This window comes from Diplotaxodon limnothrissa, linkage group LG19 (genome assembly GCF_057381915.1).
Source record: "Diplotaxodon limnothrissa isolate DT_005_m linkage group LG19, D_limnothrissa_male_GT1.1, whole genome shotgun sequence".
Taxonomy (NCBI): domain Eukaryota; kingdom Metazoa; phylum Chordata; class Actinopteri; order Cichliformes; family Cichlidae; genus Diplotaxodon; species Diplotaxodon limnothrissa.
Genome location: NC_140614.1, coordinates 32,098,652 through 32,123,325, shown reverse-complemented (window position 1 = coordinate 32,123,325; position 24,674 = coordinate 32,098,652). Strand labels below are relative to the sequence as shown.

Sequence of the window (24,674 nt, the reverse complement as noted above, 5' to 3'; positions counted from 1 at the left end):
TCATGCCGCTCACAGATGGCTTTGATCACCTCTGGTTGAATGACCTCTGAGGTTTCCGTTTCTGATAGGTGGTTGGCAGTGAACTTACAGATCCTTTCCTTCTCTTTCACTGAGATATGATCATCTATGAGTCCACCATGTGGCCTTCGTGATAATGCATCTGCGTCCACATTCTGTTTTCCAGCCCTATACTGCAGCTTGAACGAGTAGGTGGAGAGAGCAGACAGCCATCTATAACTAGTCGCGTCAAGCTTGGCAGAGGTTAGAATGTATGTAAGGGGGTTGCTATCGGTGACCACAGTGAAACCAGCCCCATAAAGGTAGTCACTAAACTTTTCTGTGACAGCCCACTTAAGGGCTAGGAACTCCAACTTATGTGCTGGATACTTAGCTTCACTTCTAGACAACCCTCTGCTTGCAAATGCTATAGCCTTAAGCTCACCATCTTGCTCTTGGTATAAGGCTGCACCTAACCCAGTCGTACTCGCATCTGTGTGGAGCAGGTAGGGAAGTTTAGGATTAGCAAAACCCAAGACAGGTGCTGAAGTGAGCCTCTCGATTATGGTGTCAAAAGCCTGTTGACAAGAAGCAGTCCAGCGCTCACCAAATGGCTCTTTAGGATTGCGGTACTTGACATTGGCCTTTCTTTCCTTGTTCTTGCAGGTTGGAGGATATCCAGCTGTTAGCTCATTCAGCGGCTTCACAATTCTGGAGAAATCCTGAATAAACCTGCGATAGTAACCGCTGAACCCAAGGAAGGACCTCAGTTCTTTTAGGTTAGATGGCTTTGGCCAGGTTTTCAGGGCACTAGTTTTCTCTGGATCAGTCTCAACTCCGTTCTGGGAAACAATATGGCCTAGATATCGGACAGAAGACTGAAAGAACTTACACTTCTCTGGTGAAAGTTTGAGACCATATTCCTTCAGGCGATTCAGAACATGCAGAAGGCGCCTCTCGTGCTCTTCAACTGTGTCTGAAAAAATGATAAGGTCATCAATAAAAACTAACACCTCTTTCAGGTTCAGATCACCCATGCAACGCTCCATGCAGCGCTGGAAGGTGCTGGGGGCATTTGTGACTCCTTGCGGCATTCTATTAAATTCATAAAATCCCAAGGGACACACGAACGCGGTCTTCTCCTTATCGGCCTCCTCCATTTCAATTTGGTAGTAGCCGGATTTCAAGTCTAAAACCGAAAACCACTTTGAGCCTGTGAGAGCTGAAAAAGCCTCTTCAAGATTGGGAAGGGCATAGGCGTCCTTGATTGTCTGTGAGTTCAATTTGCGGTAATCGATGCAGAGACGGATGGAGGCATCACGCTTCCGGACCACCACAATAGGGGACGCAAAAGGAGACTCAGATTCGCGAATCACGCCTGCATCCAACAGCTCCCTTAAATGTTTTCTCACGGCATCAACATCCTGTGGGTGTATTGGCCGGGCTCTCTGCTTAAAAGGTGTCTGGTCGTGAAGTCTGATGTGATGCTTGACCTGACCTACATGACCAAAGTCGAGGTCATGGTGAGCAAACACTTCTGGCATTGACTTCAATGTTTGTGTTACTCTTTCCTTCCAGTCAGCTGACAAAGGAGAATCTCCAAAGTCAAACTGTAAATCTGGACTAGAATTGTTCTTGTCTTTGACAGAGTCAGGTACATTTGTGTCAGACTTATGTGCTACTATTTGTTGAACAGCACTGAGTTCAGCGATCACTGTTTTTGGTGCGATTGTTACATCATGGGCGGTTTCATTTTTGACTATCACTGCCAATGTGCTCGCCCTTTTCTTAGGCAATGTGATTAAACAATTTGCTACCAGTAGGCCACCAGGCAAGGAGGGTGTTGTTGGTTGCTCTACCAAGGCCCACTTTTCATTAAAGGAGCTCCCAACAAGGGCTACCCCTTCTAAAGCAACAGTCCGTCCAGCAGGAATCGTCTCAGATTTCCCCCCAGACAGTTTTACTTGGCCCAGCTTGCCATTGGGTTGCTGTCTGTGCCTAAGCTCCAAGGCTTTGAGGACTGCTCGGTAGCCATACTGGACAGGTAGGCCAAATTCATTCATGTGAGTAGCAACACTTGAGTACAACACGTCTAGTGTATTGGTGCCAATGAGAATTTGCTCTTGGGCATTTTCTCTCATGTTTGGAACCACAAGGGCCAAAGTAGAAATCTCAATCTCCTCTCCTACAAACTCTTTAGGAAAAGTGATATCTATTTCCACATAGCCAAAATATGGAACTTGCTGTCCATTAGCTCCTTCAACCTCCAACAAATCATCTAATGATTTAATTTCTTGGTCCCTCAGGTTGCTTTCATAGAAGGACAAGGGGATCGTTGTAACTTGAGATCCAGAGTCTAAAAGACAGTTTACCCTTTTCTCTGCAACACACACTTCAGCAGTGCATTTGCTTCCAACTAACCTCTGTGGCAGCCCACATGGCTGACATTTTGGCTGTCTTTTGCCTTTTTGCTTGGAGGTAGAGGGACTAGTGTTAGACTGAACTCCTGTCTGTCCCACAACAGGAGTTGCTGTCAGTTTAAATGGTGTGGATCCACAGAGCCATTCTGCGTCTCCCACTCCTGCCGTTTTCTTTGAAATTGCTTCCTTTTTGCTGCTACTAGCACGGGGTTAGCCTCATTACTGCATCTCAAGGCTACATGGCCATCCTCTCCACACCGAAAGCAGTACCACGGGCGTGGCCTGGGAGGTGGCTGGTGCTCTGGAACAGGCACTGCCAAGGGCTGCTCAGGAGCAGGGTTGGTCTGCACAGTCACCTTTGCATTTGAGTTTGCGTTCTTACCCCTGCTTTTCCTGTGGGGGGTTAACTGAGCCATTTGAGCCTGTAACTCAATAACTTGTTTCTTCAGGAGATTGGTTTCTGCCACAGCCTTAGACTCAGAGCAAACACAGGCAGTTTGCAGTTGAGACCAAACATGCTGTTTGGGTGGGGCTGGCTGTTGCCTGGAAGTACCAAGGTGCTTTTTCATACGTACTGCCTTGTTAGCATGCTTGTCTTCCTCAGTACGCAACAGGAGCAATAATTCAGCAAAACTAGGAGGGTTTTTAATTTTTTGTTCAAGCTGGAGCTCTGCTATTAAGGAGTCATCCCAGCAGCCTCTACAAAACTGCTTCAACAACTGCCTATCAAACTCATCAGCAGAGGCCCCTCCTCTCCTTGTAGCAGTGTTAAGCACAACTTGGAGTCTGTGAAGGTAGTTTGATGGTTTCTCACCAGCATTCTGCAGAGTACCCATAAACTTAGCAAACAGCTCATCTCCATCCTCCACAGCACCATAAGCTGAGTCAAGAAGCTGCAAATATGCAGAAGGTAAAGCTTGTGAATCAAGATGCCTAATGAAATCTGAAGCAGGGGGCAACAAGCTGTCAACAATCTTCCTGGAGCGACTTAAATCAGACAATGCTGGGTCTGTTAAAAGAAGTTCCACACTAGAGCGCCAGGTCTCATAATCCGTTTCATTATTTGGCCGCGGCAATCGGCCTGAAAAGACTCGAAGGCGTGAGGCAGCATAATGGTGTGGCGGTGCCTCCTCATTTCGCACAATATGCTCCACAACGACCTTTTGTATCTCAGGGGGGTTGAGATCACTGGGGCTTAGATCTGGGCATGAACTCACCGTCACTGGTGGTATTCTCGGATGTTGCTCTTTGGTCAGGTTTTGTATCTCTGGAGCTGAGCGTAGTGCAGCACCCTGAATAGTGGTATCAGGAGCAATTCTAGATTGCATTGCACCTTGCGGTAATGAGGCCGAGCTGAAATTAGGTGCCTGACTTCCCTCATGTTGACTCCTGTCCACAGGGGCATTTTCTACTGTGGCTGCAACTGTAGAGCTCAACTTAGTTAGTTCATCTTGCAAAAGAAGCTGAAATGACTTCCCTGTTAACTTAGCAATGTTTTGCAACTCAGACATGTAACTCTCAGTAGCACTATTGCTAACCACAGGGGTATAGACACTAGCAAGCGCACACACGTGGAAAGTCACATCAGGCCGAGTGGGGCTTTTGTATTTAAATGGCAACAAAGGAGCAAGCGTTTGCAACGCAGTACCAAAAGTGAACTCAACAATTGCATTGTTATGGAACTCTGAGTTTGGTTCATCTATACGCAGGACACGGTTAATAGAACCATGAGTCTCTAAATAGCTCTGTACTTCATTGTCCACCTCAGTCCAGGTTAACCCTTCAACCATGACAGAGTTAGGGATCTTTACCAGCTCACGTGTCACTACCTCCATGTCACCAATTTGGCAAATTACTGTTATAATGACTGAAGATAAGAATTTTTGCCCAAAAAGGAGAAAAAATGAAAACAAAGCGTCAATAGTCTGCCACCTGCTCCTGGCTGGCTCGCCAATTTTCTGTAACACCCCTTTCAACACTTGGGATACAGATTTAAATGGTTACCTGTGTGTTGGGCCAATAGCTGAGGTTCGACTACTGGAGCAGTGGATGACTAATGAAACGCTCTGAGAACTTGGTTTGATCAATTTGTATTCACAATTAAAGAATCTTACATACATACAATGAAAACAATAACAGTACATGAAAGGAAAAATTGGGCCCAAGTCACGGAAAATAATAAACAAAACACACACAACCCCGGGGGATTTGACTCAGTCTCTCTCTCTCGTGTCAGCCGACACCCTTAAGTGTGAGTCCAGCAATGAGGATTCTCTTTGCAGGATGTGCAAAGGAGGAATGACGTGCAAATCTGTCCTACCACTTAAGTAGAGTTTGTACAGTTCACAGTTCGTCCAAAGAATTTAGTTCTCTTCCTAGAGCAATCATCTCAAGGGTCCTGGAGGGGTGGCTCGCCATCTTTGGACTGGATCATCACTGAACTGTACGCCCAAGTAAAAAACCTGACCTGTATAACACAGTCAGAATAACATTCAAAAATCTATATTTAGTCATTTATACATATATCCTTTCTTATGTTTCGTTCATACATACTAACAAATTTGCATTTTACCTTTCCAGTATACAGAAAGAACGACAGAATATTCCAAAACATAGACAATGATAACTTCTTACCAAAGTAACCAATAAAATGGACTCTCCTGGAGCTTCAAAATGGCGATGGTGAAGCGTTGTAGCACAACTACAAAGAAACATAACCCCATTTTCTTTAAACTGTATTCACCTCACAATGAACGCAATTAAGGATTGATATAGGAACATATCAACATCTACAGCATACATATGACTTACAATCTTTACATGCATCATCATAGGAAGCTAACAAACTCTAACATACAGTTTAATCCTCACAATCACACATGTACAGCCACATGGCTAATAGCAATAGCCGCGATAGCCGCTAGCATGTCATCGTTAGTGGCTTAAACTCACAATATTCTTGTTCACAACAAATTAACTCACCCAGAAGAATCCGAGCAGTAACAAACTCCTTTCTGGGTAACAACAATTCCTAGATAGCTTATTTCCACCGTACAGGATAAAAACAACCACGCTTTCCACTTGGAAAAACGGACTTTTCTTCCTCTCCCTCTCTCCTGATATCCGTAGCTGCTATGCAGTGAACGGCAGGAGGCGGTACTTCCCCCTGTATACTTCAAGGACCATCAGGACATTATAGACATCTTCTATTTTATTAATTCTCAACAAAATAATTTAACTTAATAAAACTTAACAGTGAACTCAAAATACTAACATCACTCATAACACACTAAAACCCCTTAGTAACTCTCCAGGGTTACACGAGTTTTACAGCTTTTTGTGTGTGTTACAGCCCACGAGACTTATATCTAGATGGAATTAAGAGTGGCTTAGTGGGGAAATATTAGTAATGAACCATCATACCAGGAAGTTTAAAGACACTACTTGGTGTCAGTGGACTTTTGGGATGTGCGTGTAAGCTTTAACAGTCTGTTAAGAGACAGTGCAGTCTGGTTCCCAATTACAGTGGTGAAGACACTCCAAAAGTTTTCATCATTAGTGCGAGAAAAGCCTCACATAAGATAAAGTACAGAAAATCTACACTGTCAAGGACAGTGAGGGGTGGGTTAGTGAATGGATGAACTGTCTGTCAGATATTTTTGGTCACCTGAAGCGCTGCCTCATGGTGATTGTAGCCACAGTGGTCTCCTTTCTCTTCAGTGGTCTAGTACTGATCTGTGTCCGATCAGTTATTTAATCACTGCATCTACAGAGGTGGATGAACCTCAGATACTTGTCTACACTGGTGGCAGTACTTTTATTGTGCTGATGTGTTTCTTTCAATCAGCCGGTGCGCTATAATCTCCAAAGCAGCTGTTAATTTTCCTCCATATGGTAAATGGTAAATGGTCTGTATTTACATAGCGCTTTACTAGTCCCTAAGGACCCCAAAGTGCTTTACATATCCAGTCATCCACCCATTCACACACACATTCACACACTGGTGATGGCAGCTACATTGTAGCCACAGCCACCCTGGGGCGCACTGACAGAGGCGAGGCTGCCGGACACTGGCGCCACCGGGCCCTCTGACCACCACCAGTAGGCAACGGGTGAAGTGTCTCGCCCAAGGACACAACGACCGAGACTGTCTAAGCCAGGGCTCGAACCGGCAACCTTCCGATTACAAGGCGAACTCCCAACTCTTGAGCCACGATCGCCCCAAATAGATCACTGGGTGCTTTGTTTTTAATTTTGAACATCTGAGGTCATAAGTTGTTTATATGTACTACTTGTGTTTATTATCAAATACCAGAAATGTTTTCAAAAATATTAGCATGCTATAATACGAAACTACAGTGAAAGTGCCACTTAGCCCGGCCTCGCAGAGCTGCAAGCATTGCCGTAGACTGTCGACTTTCTTTTAGTTTCCACTGTCCCTATTTCTTTATTTCAGCCTTTCTTTTGCTTCTTGATGATTAATAATTAAAGTCCATTTCAAGCATTCCATCTTGGAAAAAAAATCGGGTCCTCTGAGACATCATATCCCCTCTCTCACCGTTCATTTATTCATACCGAGCACATTTTTTTGTGATGGCTCTGTATTTTTGTTCCTGTGTGTGCTTCTAAACGTGAGGAGAGTCGGACCGCTGGGGGAAAAGAAGAGAGGCTGGAAAACGATATATGTATAAGCATGAAGTAGAGCTGGGCGATATATTGAGGTTTTTTTAAAAAAAATATCGATATATTTTTATACGAGATATAAGATGTGACAATATCCTTTATATCGATATAGTCTATGTTACGTTATAATTATAGTTGTGGAGCCGCAGGTTTGCCTCTCTTTCGTCTCTACGCAACGTTACTCGGCCTCGCCCCTCCTTCACTGAACACAGCTCCCCCTCCTCCCCCATCGCTTCACCTGCAGGAAGCGACATGATGGACACGGCAAATCTCCGTTAACGAGTTATTGCGCATCGCCCCGTGCGTGGGGCTGGACGCCGTCAACGTGTTAACGAGCTAACCACGCTAACGCCATGCAGCCCAGAGGGGCTGCACGGCCTAAAATCCTTGCATTCTCTCAAAAGTTGACAGCGCGCCTTTTGTATGAATTCTGGTTGTGCTTGATGGCCGCGAACCGATCTTAGGTGGTACACGGCGCTCAGCAATCTGTCAATAAATGTTTGAGTACGACTTTGCTAAGCTACGGAGCTGCACCGCTTGATGGATTGTCGGAGCATTACGGCTACCGAGGAGCCTCGTGGAGTGATACGTACTGTGCTTCAACGTAATATTACCGTATTGTGTGTGTATAAGGACCATAAATGGCACCTGTTAAGAGACGTGGTTACGAAGCGGATTTCAAACTCCAGGTTGTCAGTCACGCAGTACAAGTTGGGAACAGAGCAGCTGTGAAATCTGTCTTTGTTATTGTGCTCAGCGTCTGTTAGTTTACATTCTGACTGCACAATTGTGAGCTCTTTGTTATGCACAAAAACAACCTTGTTTTCTTTTATTTATGGAGCATTATTATTTAATAAATGCTCCTAATTTATTTTTGAGTAGTTTTTTTCATGTACATCTATGCTGTATGTTAATAAAAGTGCCTGTGTGACATCTGGGACACAGCTTTGACTATGAACTCTCTTTTTGTTCTTACTGTATGGCTTTAAAAAATATATATATATCGAGATATATATCGTATATCGCCATCCAGTTAAAAAATATCGAGATATGAATTTTGGGTCCCAGCCCTAGCATGAAGGGTTAGAAACTTGCGTATCTGGATCGTTTGGACACATCTTCACATTTGCTTGCACGTGTGCAGCATTACGATACGTCATGATGGGAGCAGTGACAGAGTAATGTCCGGTTTAAGACCTTTTAGAAACAGGACAGGGGGTCTGCTCCACTCCTACATCATCAGTGTAAAATTACACTAATCACACGACTGGTTGGACATTAACTTTCCCTCAACTGGCAGAAGATGAAATTACTGTAAATGGCAACTTCCTGAACTACTGATTCCCGAGCTCTAGCAGGGAATTACTGCAGCTTGGATCTGAAGGGGCACGAGGACACTCTAGTTGCACTGGTCAGAAGGTAGCTGCCCGTGCGTCACACTCTCTTGGCACTCTTAAGTGCCCCTGGGGGCCCGTGAACGGTATATCTCTCCTCTTTTAAAGCTAACCTCCATCCGAAGTGTCTAGAGCCACTATTTACTGTTCCAGTATGCACTCAAGATAGAAAGGCCCAGCCAAACACTCTGGATATCAACTACCATTTTTAACACTGTCTCCCCTTGCAGCATGGGAGTCTTTATCTGAGGCGCTGGCATGGGCTGAACTGTCAGGGTCACGCTGAAGCCCGTGTGCCTGTATGCTAAGTGTCAGTGTGGGTTGCTTTCCTAGTTGGGTCAATAACATAAAACAACAGTAACAGCACAAAGCTTTATCTCTTATATAACCAGCTCCGGTGTGTTTAATACGTAAGCCAGTCTCTTCTTTCCTGTCACGGGCTGCGATGGCAGACCGTGGAGTGACAGTGAAAGCAGGGCCCAAACGCGAGACTCTAAGTGAAGGACAGTGGATTTATTTACAGGAGGTGAAAAACACACAACTATATACAAAATCCCAGCACTGTGGTCCCGTGGTGATTCTCCCTGAATCCCACACAGTGCAGATGTCCGTGAGAAGTGAAAGGTGGCGACTCCAAAAAACTCCAATTCCCACACCGTGACTTTAGAGGCGTACTCCGCTCCCGATTCCTGGTAACACAAAAGGCAGAGGGTTAGCAGGGGATCTGTTTCCGCGGAGGTTACGTAAAAGCTCACGGCAGTACTGACGAGTTCTGACTCAAGGATCCAGCGTCGGCCTCAGCTCAGCTGCAGTCCTAAATGCCGTTCCTAGACGAGCGTAATCTGCTGCAGCTGGCAGAGGACGACGAGCGGCAGGTGCGGCCGTCTCTCGAGTAGACCACTTCCGGGTTCGCAGTCTCCTCAGCGAACCCACACCTCCGGAAGCTCACACAGAGACACATGGAGAGATGGAGAGCAAACCAATACAACACACGGAAAACATAAACATAAACATACACTGAAAATGCCTGAGCCCTGGGTCCCTAGACCCAGGCCATGACATTTCCAGTGAAGCAGATGGAGCAACACATGAAAATCCACCGAAATCAAATCATAACTGGATAATAATTTGGCGTTTTTGGCAGTCTGCCCCTCGTGTTGACAGGATTATTCACCTCTTCCATAGAAAAATCGCTGTGACTAAAATAAAAGGCTTTTCTCCAGTGAGGATAGTCCTCCCTGCGCCAGTGCCTCTCCTGCTCTGCCCGTCTGTTTGAACATCGCTAACAAGGTGCTCTTAAAGAAGCGCATTTAATAAATGCGGCCGGCGTTGAGGTTTTTTTTTTATTGGGCTCGCAGCATAAAGCTGTGTATACAGAGTGACGTTAATAGTGAGTTTGATGGGGTGGATCGGCTGGAGCTACTCACAGCTCTCTAGCAGAGCGGATGACATGGAAATACTGGAAATATGAATAAAATTACAGCAATTGACTCAGAGAGGATTTCCACAATAGATAAAATTCCCATTAAGTGGGGGTTGATGGTTAATGGCATCAGTGAGGACACTGTTGTCCAGTTAAACCGCTTTTAATGACACTGATATATAAACTTAGCATAAAAAATAAGGAAATTTGCTTCCTTTATGGCGATAAAGCTTATATTATATAATTGGAAAGTCTGTCTATGTCCCCTTAAATAGTGCCCCATTTGTAAGAAATAATCGACCAAGCACAAATTTCCTTACGTTTTCTGCTAACTTTAGAATCAACTGATGTATAATCACAGCTGTAAATCCTAGTGGGTTACTGAAACCAGCTGTGACATTTGTAAGCTGCGTGAAAAGTTGCTGGTTCTCCACTTGATAATCAAGCTGTAGCCCCACGGTAGCGCTGACACGCTTAATTAGGAAAATGTAAAGAGAGAGCAGGCTATTACTGCACAACATGGTTTTGTCACATTTTTCAAAACAAATGCATTCATTGCGGCAAAAATAATAATTTCTGACACATCTGTATTAATATTATCTTAAGTGTGCAAAGCGCTTGTCAGGAGGACAAGCGATTAAAAGGGATGTCGCAGATGAGAGACACATTAAACACAGACTCAAAGACGATTACTTCTAAAGTCATGGTAAGAGCCCTCTATTTAGGGATGTCCTCCTGAGAAACATCACACCTCATGAGGGTGGGCTGAGAAGCAGCCACGGGGATCTGTAGCCGGATTCTTGCAGACACAAAAGTAAAAAGTCAGCTGTGGATTGATGTGGTCAGACTGAGCCATGCTCGATTTGAGATGATGTTGCCAAGAGGTGAAGCGGAGACAACAAAAGAAGCAGAGAGACATGAAGGATCCTGACAGGTGACATCTGCCCTGTGAATTTGTTTTTTCTTACTTCCTTTTGAAAGATCAAAATGCATTTGTAGCAGTAACTTATTGAATTTTGCTTTTATGTGCTCTTATTTTTACAACTGCTGTCATTAAGCCAGTGATAGATTCACTTTGTTAATTTGTTGAGCAAAGGTCATTCAAATGTCTCACCAAACAAACAACTCACAGGCTATTTTATTAGGTACATGTTGCTGGTGCTTAATTCTTCATGACTGAGATTCAACAAGGTGCTGGAAACACTCCTCAGAGATACACAGCTGCAGCAGGTTTGCTGCTCTCATGATGTGAATCTCCTGCTCCAGACTCAGGTTGGCATTTAAATAATAGCCAATGCGTGTCGAGAAATTATCCTCTACATTATTACACCAGCACCAGCAGCCTAAATGTTGTTTATCCCAAATTCTGACCCTGCCATCGGACTGTCAGAGCAGAAATGGAGACTCATCAGACGAGGCAACATTTTTCCAGTCTCCTGTGTTACTTGTAGCCCCAGTTTCCTGTTCTTAGCTGACAGGAGTGGCAAGTGTAACAGGTCTTATGCTGTTTCTGTTTTCAGAGATGCTCTTCTGCACACTTTGGTCACAACGAGTGCTTTATTTAAGTTACTGTTGCCTTTCTATGTTGCATCTGTTTGGGAAAATCAAAGTGGATCAGCAGTTCCTGAAATACTTGTGTCATGTGATTGGTTGGACAGTTATACCTGTATTAAGAGGTCAGTGAGTACATTTGTGCATGCAGCGTACAGAATGAGAATAATTAGCCATTGGTCACATTTGACTTAAATTAGCCAGCTGATTGGCTAATAAGGATGCACAAGCAGACCGCTCATTTGTCCGAAACAATCTTTAAAGCCACATTAAAAATCAATGTCCATAGTCCACTGTGGAGATTTTCCACATTTAAAGATGGAAAAAGGATCTGAACATTTCCTATGAACGAGACCCTGCGACTGTATTCTTCTACCGCTCCATTCTTCCTTTTTTACAACGTTATCTTCTGCATGTGTCAATTTCAGCTGTAACTGTCACCTGACTTTTTCTTTAAACCCAGTGAGATCTTCTCTAGAACTGCTCCATGCTCCATCTTGTCCCATTTTCACGTCTCATCAAAGTGGAATGAGGATTTTATCACTGCAGACAGTTTTTCTTTTCCACTGATGGTGTATTTAATCCTTGTGCCGGTGGATCGGCAAGTGATGAATATGTCCTCAATATGCTGAATCAAGCTGATGAAGTACGGCTCCCTGATGGAAAAAAACGAAGCTCGCTGCATGTGCCATTTCACTGAATGCTTCATTAGACGCCTCTTTCTCTGCTCAGACTCTTAAAAGAAGCGTTCAAAGAATGAAAAACAACAAAAGAAGGCACATCTTTCAAATGGCCGTTAATTACTTCTGACAAAGACGAGCACAATGCGGCACCTTTCAGCCTGCTGCACAATTACAACTTTGATATATACCGATCGACAGCACTTTGAGCAACCATACAAATGTACTCCAATTGTGGCACCATCTGCACACCCATTTATATTGTTTACAGACACATCTGATGGGTCGATAGAGAGACGCGTTGCTCAGAATAAAAGCTCTGACTCAGATGAGCAAGAGACAGACGGCGAGTATCATCTGTGTTCTGCTGATTCGCAGGTAATGATGGAGTGTCAGTTGGTAGAGTGGTGTGACTCTGTAATTGTCTCTGGGTAAAGGCTGAAGCAGGGATGAGTCACCCATGCCCCAAGTGTTAATTACCCTGGCTAGCTCGTCTGACTAAACATGGCTTGGAGGTCGGACCAGACCATTTAGTTCTGTTCCAGAGCAGGGACACATTCCCCTCTACTTGGGTTCACTTTAGACCACCCCGATTCAGTAACTTTGCCTCTTGGGATGCCTGTGTTGAGCTGTGCACTGTCACGACACTTCCCCATCACTTAAAAATTAATTGGCCAAACGACTGAGATGTCCTTGCACATCTGTCCGTTGCAGTTGCCGCCAGAGTCATAAAGGTCTAAATAACCCATTTGTCAAAAGCGACTCTGTTGTCCCGCGGTACGTGGGGGGATTTCAAACTGAATCTGTGACATTAGGAAGGCTGTACAAGTTTCCATTATGTTAGATAATCACTGGCACATTTCTCCTTGTTTCCTTTTTTCAGCTCGAAAATAATAGAAATGTCCTTGCGGGAGACCTTGCTGTGTGCTGACTCCTATTTCCACTCCAATTGTTCTGTCAATAACTTATACAGCAGAGGCCCCCGGTGCTTAAAACAAAGCTGTGATTACTTTTATCAAACTAAGTGAGAGGAGGGAAAGTGAACCTGAATCTGAGGCTTGGGTGAAAGTTAAACCTGCTCTTAAACTTTGGTCTTTCAGGGTTTTTAAAAGTAGTTGTTTTGATCTGCTTCACGCCTTCCTTTACAACCAGTTACTTGGATGCAGTGTGAGCTTAATTCATTTAGACACTCCGGCATCCTGCCTTTAATTTGACACCGCGGCATTTGCTTTAGTTGCAGATTGGTCTTTATTAGCAGAAAAGAGAGGAAGGGAGTGCCGAAGCTTTTAAGCTCGTCGTAATCATCAGAATCGATCAGGCTCGGGGCAAGAGGGACAAAGGCGGTGATGATGGTGGAGTAGGATGGTATCACCAGAGGAATCCAACGTGGTTACTCCCACATTTCGGAAGTGCAGCTGGTGGAAGGCAGAAAACGTGTATTGATAAATGTGTGGATTTGTTTTCCACAAAAAGAGCTGTCGGCTGCTGTTGGTTTTGCTGTGACGTTAATGTTCTCCCAAAAGAATCAGTCACACAATGCTGTAAGAATTACTCTCAGGGCAGCTAAGAACATAGCAATGTACTTTAAATCATGCAGTCTGGCTTCATCGCAGTGGCTGGATGTTCAGAGGCTTTTTCCTAATCATAAAAATGTCATTGCCGTCTACTCACAGCACTGCCTCCAGACCTCAAGGACCGGTGACCTGCAAGGTTTTAGGTCTCACCCTGGGTCAACGCACCTGAATCAAATCACTAGTTCATTCCCAGGCCTCTGGAGAACTTCAAGACTTGTTGAGGGGGTAATTCAGCCATTTAAATCAGCTGTGCTGGATCAAGGACACATCTGCAGAACACCGGCCCTTGAGGCCTGGAGTTCCCCCACCCCTGCCTTATGCGGTTCAGGTGACGTGTTTGTCATTTCTAACAGCTACAGTGGAGGAATCACAGTGACTTGAAAATAATGAAGAGTCTACTAATCCATGCTTACTTCACACAATGACAAGCCAGGCGCGAACATAAGAAAAACAGATATAGTTTTGAAAAATAGTCGCAATCTGTTGTAGATCAGCTTTATTCAGCTCCTTCCATCTGTTTTCGCGTGCATAGTTGACAGCAAACCTATGAATGCCTTGTCTAACAGTGTGCATTGTTATCACCAACTGCATCATTTATCTCCTCTAAGATATGCAGAAGAGTTCTTGGCAAGAGTTTGCGGAGGCACGGGAACGCAGCCAGAGAGAGGCTTCATTCAAAAGATTTGTTTTCCTTTTGGACATAGCTGAGCCTATAACACGATATAGCAGAAAGATAAAATAAGCTTAAGCTTTTTTTTTTTTTTGTGCATGGTGGCACAGAGAGAACAGCTGTATGCAGACGAGGCCATGTTCACATGCAACATGAATCACTTGTACTTTGATTAGTGGACATAAGTGGACTAATACAAGCTGGAAGAGGTAAAACAGCGTTTCCTTTTTCTTCTATATAGTCTTTAATCTGTTTTATATGTATATAAGTTTGAGGCAATAAATAAATAAATAAATATAACAAGAGAAAGCCTGAAAGAATAGTGTCCAAAAAAGAAAAGGCGCACCTCTCCAAGGTGTTTCCATGGAAATGACGATGGTTAAAGTTTAAACAAAGTTTAAACATCAACATAAAATAATTCATAGCCGATTACAGCATGAAGTTACTTTTAGCTGCTCCCTTATTCACATGAGGTTACCACAACAGGTGACTCCGCATGTTTGCAGATTTTTATGCTGGGTGCTCTTCCCCGACGCAACCCCCGAAGGGATTTGTGCGTCCTCTCAGGATCATACCGGGGATCTTACGCTTGTAAGGTGAACGTGGAAGCCATTGCACTACAGAGCTGCTAATACCCTAAGGCCTGGTCAAAGAAGAACCTTCATGATTTAACACTGTCTAGGAAATAGTAAGACAATTCTGATGTCCTCCAAAGCAAGTGTGGCAGAGCAATCCCTCCACAATCCTTCTCAGCATTACAGCCTGCTGTCACAAGCAGATAGCGTGCAGTGGGGGGAAAAAACACTCAAACGGACACCACTCTTCATTCTGAAATATGTTGAGAGGATTTTAGATCACAAAGCATGCCTAGTCTCTTCTTAAGAAGCCTATTCAATAATTCAAGGGGGCTGTGATGGTAAGGTTGCAAGTTCTAGCTTTGCAGGCGTAATAGATGGTTCATTTTTGGCTCGCCTGGGGTGAAACAATAAAAGATTTATGAGAAAATTTGGTTGCTTCCTATTAATGCTTTGGTTAGCAGTAAAGGTGGTCTGTTGACGTTATAGACAATCGATGAGCAGTAAGTAAAGATTTGATGCTATAAAAGACTGGAGCTTCTGTGTTTTACTATCTATTGATTTCATTATTCAGTCAATTAGCCAACATAGCTCTGTGACATATCCTTTTTTGCCTGCAATGCAGTTGTGCGAGCTTCCTCAGGACTCATGTAGTTTCATTAAAAGTCATTAGTGGATGACAATTGGACGAGTGGTGTGTAAGAGCGAGGATGACAGGGTGACAAAGGCCAGAACTGTGAACATCTCTGTGGCAGCTCCTTATCAGGAAGAGGAGGCATGCCCTCAGGGACTGAGTGCAGCAAAGAACATTACGAGTGTACGCCGCCGCTTGATGCCCCACGGCACTGCGAGATGAGATTTTATCACCACATGTACGCCCAGCTGCCTGGATTTCATCACCTGTAGCTGCAAGTTGGAGGTAACAAGGCTTTATTGCCAGCGAGAGTCGAGTTGTTTTCATAGCTCTTCGGCAAACTTGAAATACTCCTCTAAGAAAAATGGCCTAATGTTGCATGATATTACAAATAAAACTGCTGGTGAATGTGCTGTCTGATAGCAGGATGGACTTGTGTGAGTGTCTCAGCATCTGTGTGGGTTCTAAAGTTCATTTCCGCCTCCACTGTGTTCCACAACACCTTCTCTTTCCTTTATGGTCCTTTTTCAATTTGTCCCTCTGTTGTCACTGTGACATCCTTTACCTCTAAAAACCCATCAGGATCCTTGTGCATGAAGAGAGGCAAAAAATGTGTGGATGACAGAAGCCAATGAGGAAAAATGGAAGGGCATGCAGGGGAGGGCGCTTAATAAAACAAAGTGCTGTTGTAAAGAGCATCTCCTATACATCTTTAGAGGTCAAGGGCCTCTTTTTCAGGAGAATTTCTTGTAAACATAGGAATTCAAAAGGAACAGAGACGAAAAACAGCATCGTTATGAGCCGAGGTATAAAACGTGTGGAGGACTGAGCCATACTCTGTGTCCCTGGAGGGAAAGAATGTGGAGCAGTCGAGCAGATGGCATTATAGAATTATGACATGAAACGAGAAAGGGAGGAAAAAAATCCTTTGGATCAAAACTTGGCTAAGCTGATTAAGATGTGATACATCATTTGGCTGTGAAGTGTTGCTATATGCCAAATGCACATGCATGCATCACTGATTCAACAGTTTTCTGGTGATAGGCTAATACAGAATATGTACGGACGATGTAGGCGTGAGTGCGTTTGTGAATTGGATAGATGCGCATGTGGATGAGATGGGTTTGGATCGAGTTCAGAGAGTCGACTTTTATTATTATACTGTTACTAAAGAACACTATGTAATCTCAACTAAAGCCCCAGGGAGCTGGCTCCATGTCTTTTCTGTTGCAGGTCGATCAAATATCAAATTATCACTTTGAAAAAGGGACATGGAACAAGTCAGTGTTACTTCCAATTTCTAAAGAAGGAATCCAGAGTAAATATTACAAGTAAGGAGGAGGTTCATTGGGGAAATCACTGACTCCCTAATGAATTTGTAAGTTTGCTTATCTGTAAGTTTAATGGCAGTTTCATTTTACTGGAGAGAGACAGAATATCAACCAACATTATATTTTTAAAAACCACACACACCACTTAAAAGTTACAAATTAGTTTGCATGCGGTTGACTGAAATAAGATTTTGATCCACCACTGCGAGCAGGACCATGGATTAAATTCTTGCAGGCCCCCTGTTCAAGAAGGCACATGTACAGGCCCATCATAGGTTTGCCACTGAACATCTAAATGAGTCAAAGAAGGCTTGGGAGAAGTGCTGTTGTCAGATGACACCAGAGATGAAAAATCAAGCTCTTTGGCATCAAGTTGATCCGCCATGTTTGCATGTTTGTGTCATACTCAGCATTTCTCTTCGAAATGCTGAGTATGACATAAAGAACACCATCCATACAGTCAAGCATGGAAACATTGAGCTTTGGGGCCATAAAAATCTTGGACGCCAACCTCCCTTCCTCAGCCGGAACACTGAAGAGGAGTCTTCCAGTATGACAATGATCCAAAACATACCGCCAAGGTAAAATGGAAAGGGGAAGCACATTACAGAAAATGTGTGGAGGGAGTTGATTTTGAGTTTTAAAAGATTTAGAGAGTTTCTGTAGAGAGGAGTGGACCAAAATCCCTCCTCAGTTATGTGCAAACCTGATGACCAACTTGTTCGCAAATATTGATTTCTCCATCAAGCACTAAGTAATGTTTTGCTTGGGGATCAAATGTTTATTTCACTCAATAACATGCTATGCAATTTATAGATTTTATGTAATGTCTTCTTTCTAAATCTATAGTTGATATTCTGTCTCTCTCGATTTGTAAGTGAGAATAAACCTTCAAATTCAGCACGGGATCAAATGATTACTCACTGTTTTCAACTTCTAAAGCTAAAACATGTCATCAAGGCACCCCCCCCCCCCCCCCCCCCCCCCCCCCCCCACGGCCTCTGGTTTCCCCCTGAGAAAGCTTTGCATTGCAAAGTCTCCTGCGTCTCCCACATCAAGAGCAGACCTGTGTGTCCACTGAGGGACAAGGCCAACCTGGGCATGCCTCATCCTTTTCCTATTAACCCAATTCCCACCAGGACTTAAGGAATGGGACTGAGGACTCAAAGAGTGGCATGTCAGGGGGCAGTGACAACATGAATATAGAGAGATGGTACCACCTCAAACCAATTACATGCGGACATTATTACACAGTTGCAGTGCCCCAGATCTGAAGATGAACTGAGGCTATTGATCAAGAAGATGAGAGCGATTCAAAGAGAGCTCGAATTCAGCACCACCTCTGTCTCACACACACACCAGACCTGAGCCCCTCCACTCCCAGGTGCTTTAATCGCTGCGCACCCTTAGAATAGCGCAACATTTCATACCCTTTTCATCTCCACTTTTACAGTGAACACTCTGTGACATGGAGGCAAGCCTTAGACTCCGGTGACTGAGAAGTTACAGCAGCGAGTGCACGAAGAAATCAAAAGCCGCTAAATGACAGAAAACCCTCTCTTCACAGATCTTTGAAACTGGCAGTCAGGGAGACAGTCGCAGATGCTTTCTGTGTGGTGCAGGCTGTTAGCTTTCTCTGCATTTGTTTGCATCATACCACCGCCCTCTCCGCCTCTCATTTTCATTTCTCACATGCCACAGTCCTGTATTGCTTTTCTGTCTCAATTAGAGACTAGAGACCAGAGATATTCTCCTCTCCTGCTCCCACATTGACATACACCGAGTCCCTCGTTTAAAATGCAGGTGCCGTTAGAGGTGTTTGCATTCAAAGTTGCACCCCTGCATTTAAATTGCCATGAGCAAGTGATCGCTGAGGTAAATCTCGCAAAGGAATGAACTGCAGGTAATACACAGTTCACTCCCAGTGGGGAAAATTACCTTTGCCCCACTGGTCCTGTGGCTGTTGCTCATTTCTGACATGTCTGATCTCATACACAGCAGAGTATGAGCAAGCCTGTGAAAGCCGCTAGTCCAATTCGAGGCTGCTGTTGTCCTTCATTTGAGGCAGTTTTTGTTTTAAAAGTAGCCCCTGTATCTGTGCAGTGCACTTTGTTTTTAGAGTGGACAATCTGTTCAGAGCAGCAGCAGACTCCTTTTTTCCCCCCCACTGCACTCGAGCCCTTAGCAACCCATGGAGTATCTAACAACAGACATTTACAAGAGGGGAGATGATCTTTTTCTGTCCTCCTTGAGTCTCATCAACAGAAAGGTGACCTGATGAGTCACTATGGTTTGTGGGCAGGCTTACGCTCGCCTGACTATAGGCTGTCTTAGCCAAGCCGTCTTTGCATTTGCAGTTTGCTCACAGCCCCAAAGCTTTGATTTGTAAGCATCTCATTTGACGCTGGAGAACAAAAAAGTAGCTTATTAATTCCTATTAAAAAAAGAAAGAAAACCCAAAAATGTAAAAGAATGATTTGAAAACAAGATTATCCCTCTTGTGCAAAGAAGTGGATCTGTAATTGTAATTTAGTCAGGCTGGCACGCTGCCCAGCATTTGAGCTTAACTTGGCAAACTTTGAATTGCTCTGCTCCTCTTGACACCAGTGTTGCCATAGAAACGTACGCCAGTTTCCATAAGGGATCCTCGACCGGCCCAAACAAGCAGCTAACATCCTCATCAACACTTCCTGTTCCAGCACATGGGTCTGACTGGTTTAAAGTGAAGCTAGGCATCACAGTTGCACACTTCTGGATCTCATCAGTTTCCCTGAAGAGCATCCGGCAGTATGGGCAGCCCAGTACTGGCTAATTGGACTTTCCATACAACCCTATACCTACGTAGTTCTCCTTGACAGGAGCTCAAGAAACTTTTAATGTTTGTTACGTTTTCATTTGCAAATGAATCCACCCAGCTGGAGCAAAAATTCCCCTGAAGGGGCAGGGTGTGTTTGCATGGAGAGAATGTAAATATATATATATTTTTTAAAATCACTAAAAACTAATTGATTAGTGACAGGTTCACAGATCGTTTCACTGATCCACGGACGTGCACACATAACGTTCAGCAGGCTTTCATGAAATAATGTTACTAAGAGTGCAGATTTGAGTGAATAGGGTTCATTTTCTCCGTGTTTAGCAATTAACTTTAGTGCATTTATGATCCATTATCGCTAATGATTACAGGTCATTACGTATGAAAGGCGCTGGCAAAAGTGAAAATGGCTTCACTAGGGTGTAAAAAGCTATTTTTTTTCAGCTGCAGGACCTGATGGGAAAACAGTTGTTTATTGCAGAAAAGAAATGGCTTTTTCTGCAGGGCATTCCCATGGAGATGGCAATTTAGAGAAGAAATGGATCGCTGAATATGTCTGTTTCGGGCCGCCGACGCCTCAGTGAATTGCAATACCAGACGTAGCAGGTGATTTGGTGTCTTTCCTGTCCACATGACTGCGCACAGCTATGTGCCAGTGTGTGAGGGAGTTCACTCAAATGTGATTCATTAACACATCTCTAAAACCATCCAAGTTTCCAGCCATCACAATTTCCTGGCAGGGCTTTTCCATGGGAAAGAGAAGGGGCGTCTTCTTTCTCCAGCAGGCTTTATTCTCACCTCGTTCCCCAGGGCACCGCACACCAGCTGGAACTCGCTTAATTATGCACCCAGTTTGGCGCAGAGGTCAAAGTGGCACTCTGAGGAGTATTATATGACAGTCTAAGTTATTTAGCAACATCCACCAAGTTGTGGATGAGAACACTGATTTTTATGAAGAATGTTGCAATTGTTTTGCAGTATATATGTGCTTACATACATGTTTAAATTGTGTTCTTTATTCATATGAGAGCAACTCAACTCTACTCAACCAGCCAATATTAGGTACATCTTGCTAGTACTGAGCTGGACCCATAGATGCCCTCATTGTTTTGGAATAGATTCAACAAGGTGCTGGAAACCTCTTCAGAGATTTTGGTCCATATTAGGTTGATAATATCAGAGAGTTATTGCAGATTTGTTGGCTGCGCATCCGTAATGCTAACTTCCTGTTCCACCACATCCCAAAAGTGCTCCACTGGATTTAGATCTGGTAGCTATGGAGGCTACTTGAGTACAGGGAAACCAGTTTGAGATAGTTTGAGGTTTCTGACATGGTAAAGTGTCCCGCTGGAAGCAGCCATCGGAAGATGGGTACACTCTCATTAGGAAAGAGCCCTAAGTGTGCCAAAAAATATCCCCTGTACCATTACACCGTCTCCAGTCTGAATCAATGATAAAAGGCAGGATGATTCACCATACCAGCTGAATGTCAGAGCAGAAATTGAGACTCATTAGACCAGGCAACGCTTTTCCAATCTACATTGTCACATTTTGGTTAGCCCATGGAAATTGTGGCACACACCAGGAGTACCTGGTGTGGTCTTCTAATGCTGTAGCTCATTTGCTTCAAGATTCAGTGTCCTGTGCATTCAGAGATGCTCTTCTTTGTTCATAGTAAGTGAATATTTGATTTACTGTTTCCATCCTTCAGCTCGAAGCAGTCTGGTCATTCTCCTCTAACCTCTGGTAACAAGGCCCTCACCAAATAATTTCTCTTTTTCACACCATTATCTGCAAACCCCTGAGATGGTTGCACAGCAAAATTGTCAGTTTCTGAAAATCTCAGAACAGCCAACATCACGCCATATCTATTTAAATAAACTGTTGCCCTCATTCTGATGCTCAGTTTAATCTTCAGCACAGGCTTAAATGGTTGGTTATCGTTAGCATTTATTAGCAGTTGAACTAATAAAGCTAACAACTACTAGTCGTAACTGGCAACTAACAGAACTTATTGTTATTATTTGATACTGCAGCTAATTCAGCTCCAGTATATAGGAAATAAAAGTTAAATATTAGAAAATAATTTTGTATTAAAACAATTATCTTACTTTAAATCTTATAAGTCCAAAATACTAAAAGTTAGTGGTAACAGAGATTATATATGTAAAATGAAATGGAAGGATGCAGGCCACATTAATATGCCAGTGGTGTCCTGCTAGCCTGCAAGTGTCTGGAAATGTAGGTACTGCAAAATACAGAGATTATAACAACACAGTTGGAATGAAAGCAGCATGAAGGTCACTGTTCTATGATTCAGAAAAGGGGTCAGTGCAGCCATCTGCTGAGAAGGAACAGAGTTCAAGTTTAAAGCAGTGCACAGGCACACAGCAGCAGAGCGCAATCCAGAACAATATGTCGAAAGAAAGTGTGAACGTAGTAACCGAACGGACACGACAAATGATTTGGAAGTAAAAAAACAACCAGTATGCTGTGGGGCAATGGCAAATTAGCAGCTTTGAGGGAAGCTCTGTTAGGATAAAAGAAAAACATAATGATGACACGATGGTGGCCATCTTTAGCCTTTTGATGTGCTAATCCTGGCTAGTCATGAAAAAGCTTTGTTTTCTGGAGGTTTGTGAAGAGACAGATGTGGTCTTGACTTTAGATCGGTGGGTGAAGAAAGGACGAAAAACAATAAGGTTTATCGGTTTATAATGTGTTTGTGCTAAGGTCAGATATTTTGTACTATTTCTGAGACATATTCATATTTTTTCAGACTGTTGAGGTCCTGGTAAAGTCAGCAGATTGCCTATAGATTATAGTAAAATAAGTAAAGAAATAAGGAGTGGATTTTTATTTAGTCACATTATAGGAGCATGAAGTTGGCAGTGAAATCCAGCTGCTTTCACTTACAATATCTTTTTTCATAATCTTCTGTAGTGAGAATGTAATGCCATCTCCAAACACAAATGAATGCTTGGATACTGAAAAGAACACAAAAGCAGGGCTGCTTCAGGGAAAAACTTGAAAACCTGAAAACTTTTCAAAGCCTCATCACTGTTTCATTGTCACACACCCTAACACTGATGTCAGAATCATCTCCAGGCCAGACATTTTTCTTCTTTGCCCACCACCTAGACATCGGTCATTTTCCTCACTGCCCCCAAATCTCTTCCAACAATGACACAGTATGTGCCCGAGTCTCCTGATGACTGCTGAATCTTTAATGGCACTATTACTGCCGGATCCGTCTTTTAACAGCGGCGCTCTTATTTCTCAAGGCTGGGCCAGTTTTAAATAGCTTCATCTCTGGCCATTTTTGGAAAAAGAAAAAAAAAATGGGCCCAGATTTTCAATTAGTAGGAGAAATGAATGTTTCCACACTTAAAGCCCAGCAACATATTGCATTCACATGATGGTTATTTATGCCGCTGATGCTCCCATTTGCTTTTATGTCACTTCATTAAGCATGTTCTTTAAATAACGTGGAGTAAATGGGATTTTTAAATTTTTAATGTTTTTCTGATGTTCTTGTTGTGTTGGCTTTGCCATATTTCACCTCAAGCTCCATCGCACTTTCTCCCTTCATCCTTAACCTGCTACCGGTGCCAGACAAATTACTGGTCCTGCCTTAAGATAAGGTGGACAGGTGACAGCATTCATACACTGGCACAAAGGTGCACGCACACACGTGCTGCGAATGCAAACATACAATATGGTGGCAGGATACACAAGATAGTGTTCTCTTGATAATCATTTATAGAGCTCGGTGGCAAGGGACAAAGTGCTGTTATCGCTCGCGAGCAGCAATGTTAGGTGCTAAACAACCCTCCACACCACGCTGCAACGCCATTAGCCTGTGCATCAAGGAGATACAATGTGCACTTTCTGTAGCTGTGCCAAGAGCTTCTTGTCTGCTACTGGGAGGTAATGAGTTCTGTCTATGGAGAAATACTCAAACCAATGCCTGTAATCACAGGAAAAGAAAAGGAATTAACGTGTTGTTGTGCCTCAGTGGATTTGAGGAGTCCTTCAGAGTTGATTTCAAAGTTTTTCTTTCCTGCTCCTTTGAGCAGAAAGTTTCTCTTCAACATTGTGATGTTTCCCATTTCTAATCCCTGCGCCCTGATTGTGCTGTTTGGGCTCACGTGCAGGTAAAAGCAGGTTTAAACGTAGAGCAGATGCAGCTCCTCTAATCTCTCCCTGCTCCTTTGTGAGAGATTTATGAACAGAGATGAAGCAGTCAGTCTCCATTGTGGATGCTCAATAATTTATGCCGAGACACTCTCTTATACTTATGGTGAGAGATTGGTAATTGTCTTGCCACACAGTCGTCATGCTTTCAATCATCTCTGTGCTCTGCATTATGTATGATATTAATTCATATACATCTGCATCTTATATTGTAGATTTATGGCGTATGTTTATGAACCATCCATTTAAAGCTTTGCCAGGGAGGATGGTTACCTTGTTTAAAGTGGTTGAGTAGGCAGGAAGTACCGTGGGAAAACTCTCTGCTTGTTTTCTTTCTCTTTACACTCCGGGGCACGTTTCTGAAGTTTTGGTGGTAATCTTAGTAAAGATATTCTGCTAAATTAAGAAAATGTCAAGAAATGGTTTTGATCTCACAAAAAGGTGAAATACAAAGTACACAGCCACCTTTATTCAGCTGATGATGGACAGCTGAGAAGATAAAATCTACTATCTGGTTATCCCATTAAAGATTTAATCACTTTGCAAATATAAATTGTGCAAAAGTCTCGTGGCACCCCTCATTTCTTTGTATTTTGCTAGAAAACTGCAAAAGGCTCAATAATGTTTTGATACATTTGCAAATAGAAAAGGAAATACAGCATATAAGATAAACACAAAGTTTGTATCGTTCTAAAGAGCTTCAGAGTCAATATTTGGTGTGACCACCTTT

The 24,674-nt window shown here is 43.4% G+C and overlaps 1 protein-coding gene and 1 long non-coding RNA gene across 3 annotated transcripts in view; one reads left to right on the top strand and one right to left on the bottom strand.

Annotated features, from left to right (window-relative positions):
• Positions 1-24,674, top strand: part of LOC146612593 (regulator of G protein signaling 6-like) — a 54,017-nt gene that overhangs the window by 6,240 nt on the left and 23,103 nt on the right. The gene's annotated exons all lie outside the window — the stretch shown is intronic.
• LOC146612594 (uncharacterized) lies at positions 4,500-5,530 on the bottom strand. The gene is made up of 3 exons (XR_014904949.1): positions 5,400-5,530; positions 5,052-5,118; positions 4,500-4,884 (listed from the first exon to the last, which is right to left on the bottom strand). It is a non-coding gene; the product is annotated as an uncharacterized LOC146612594 (long non-coding RNA).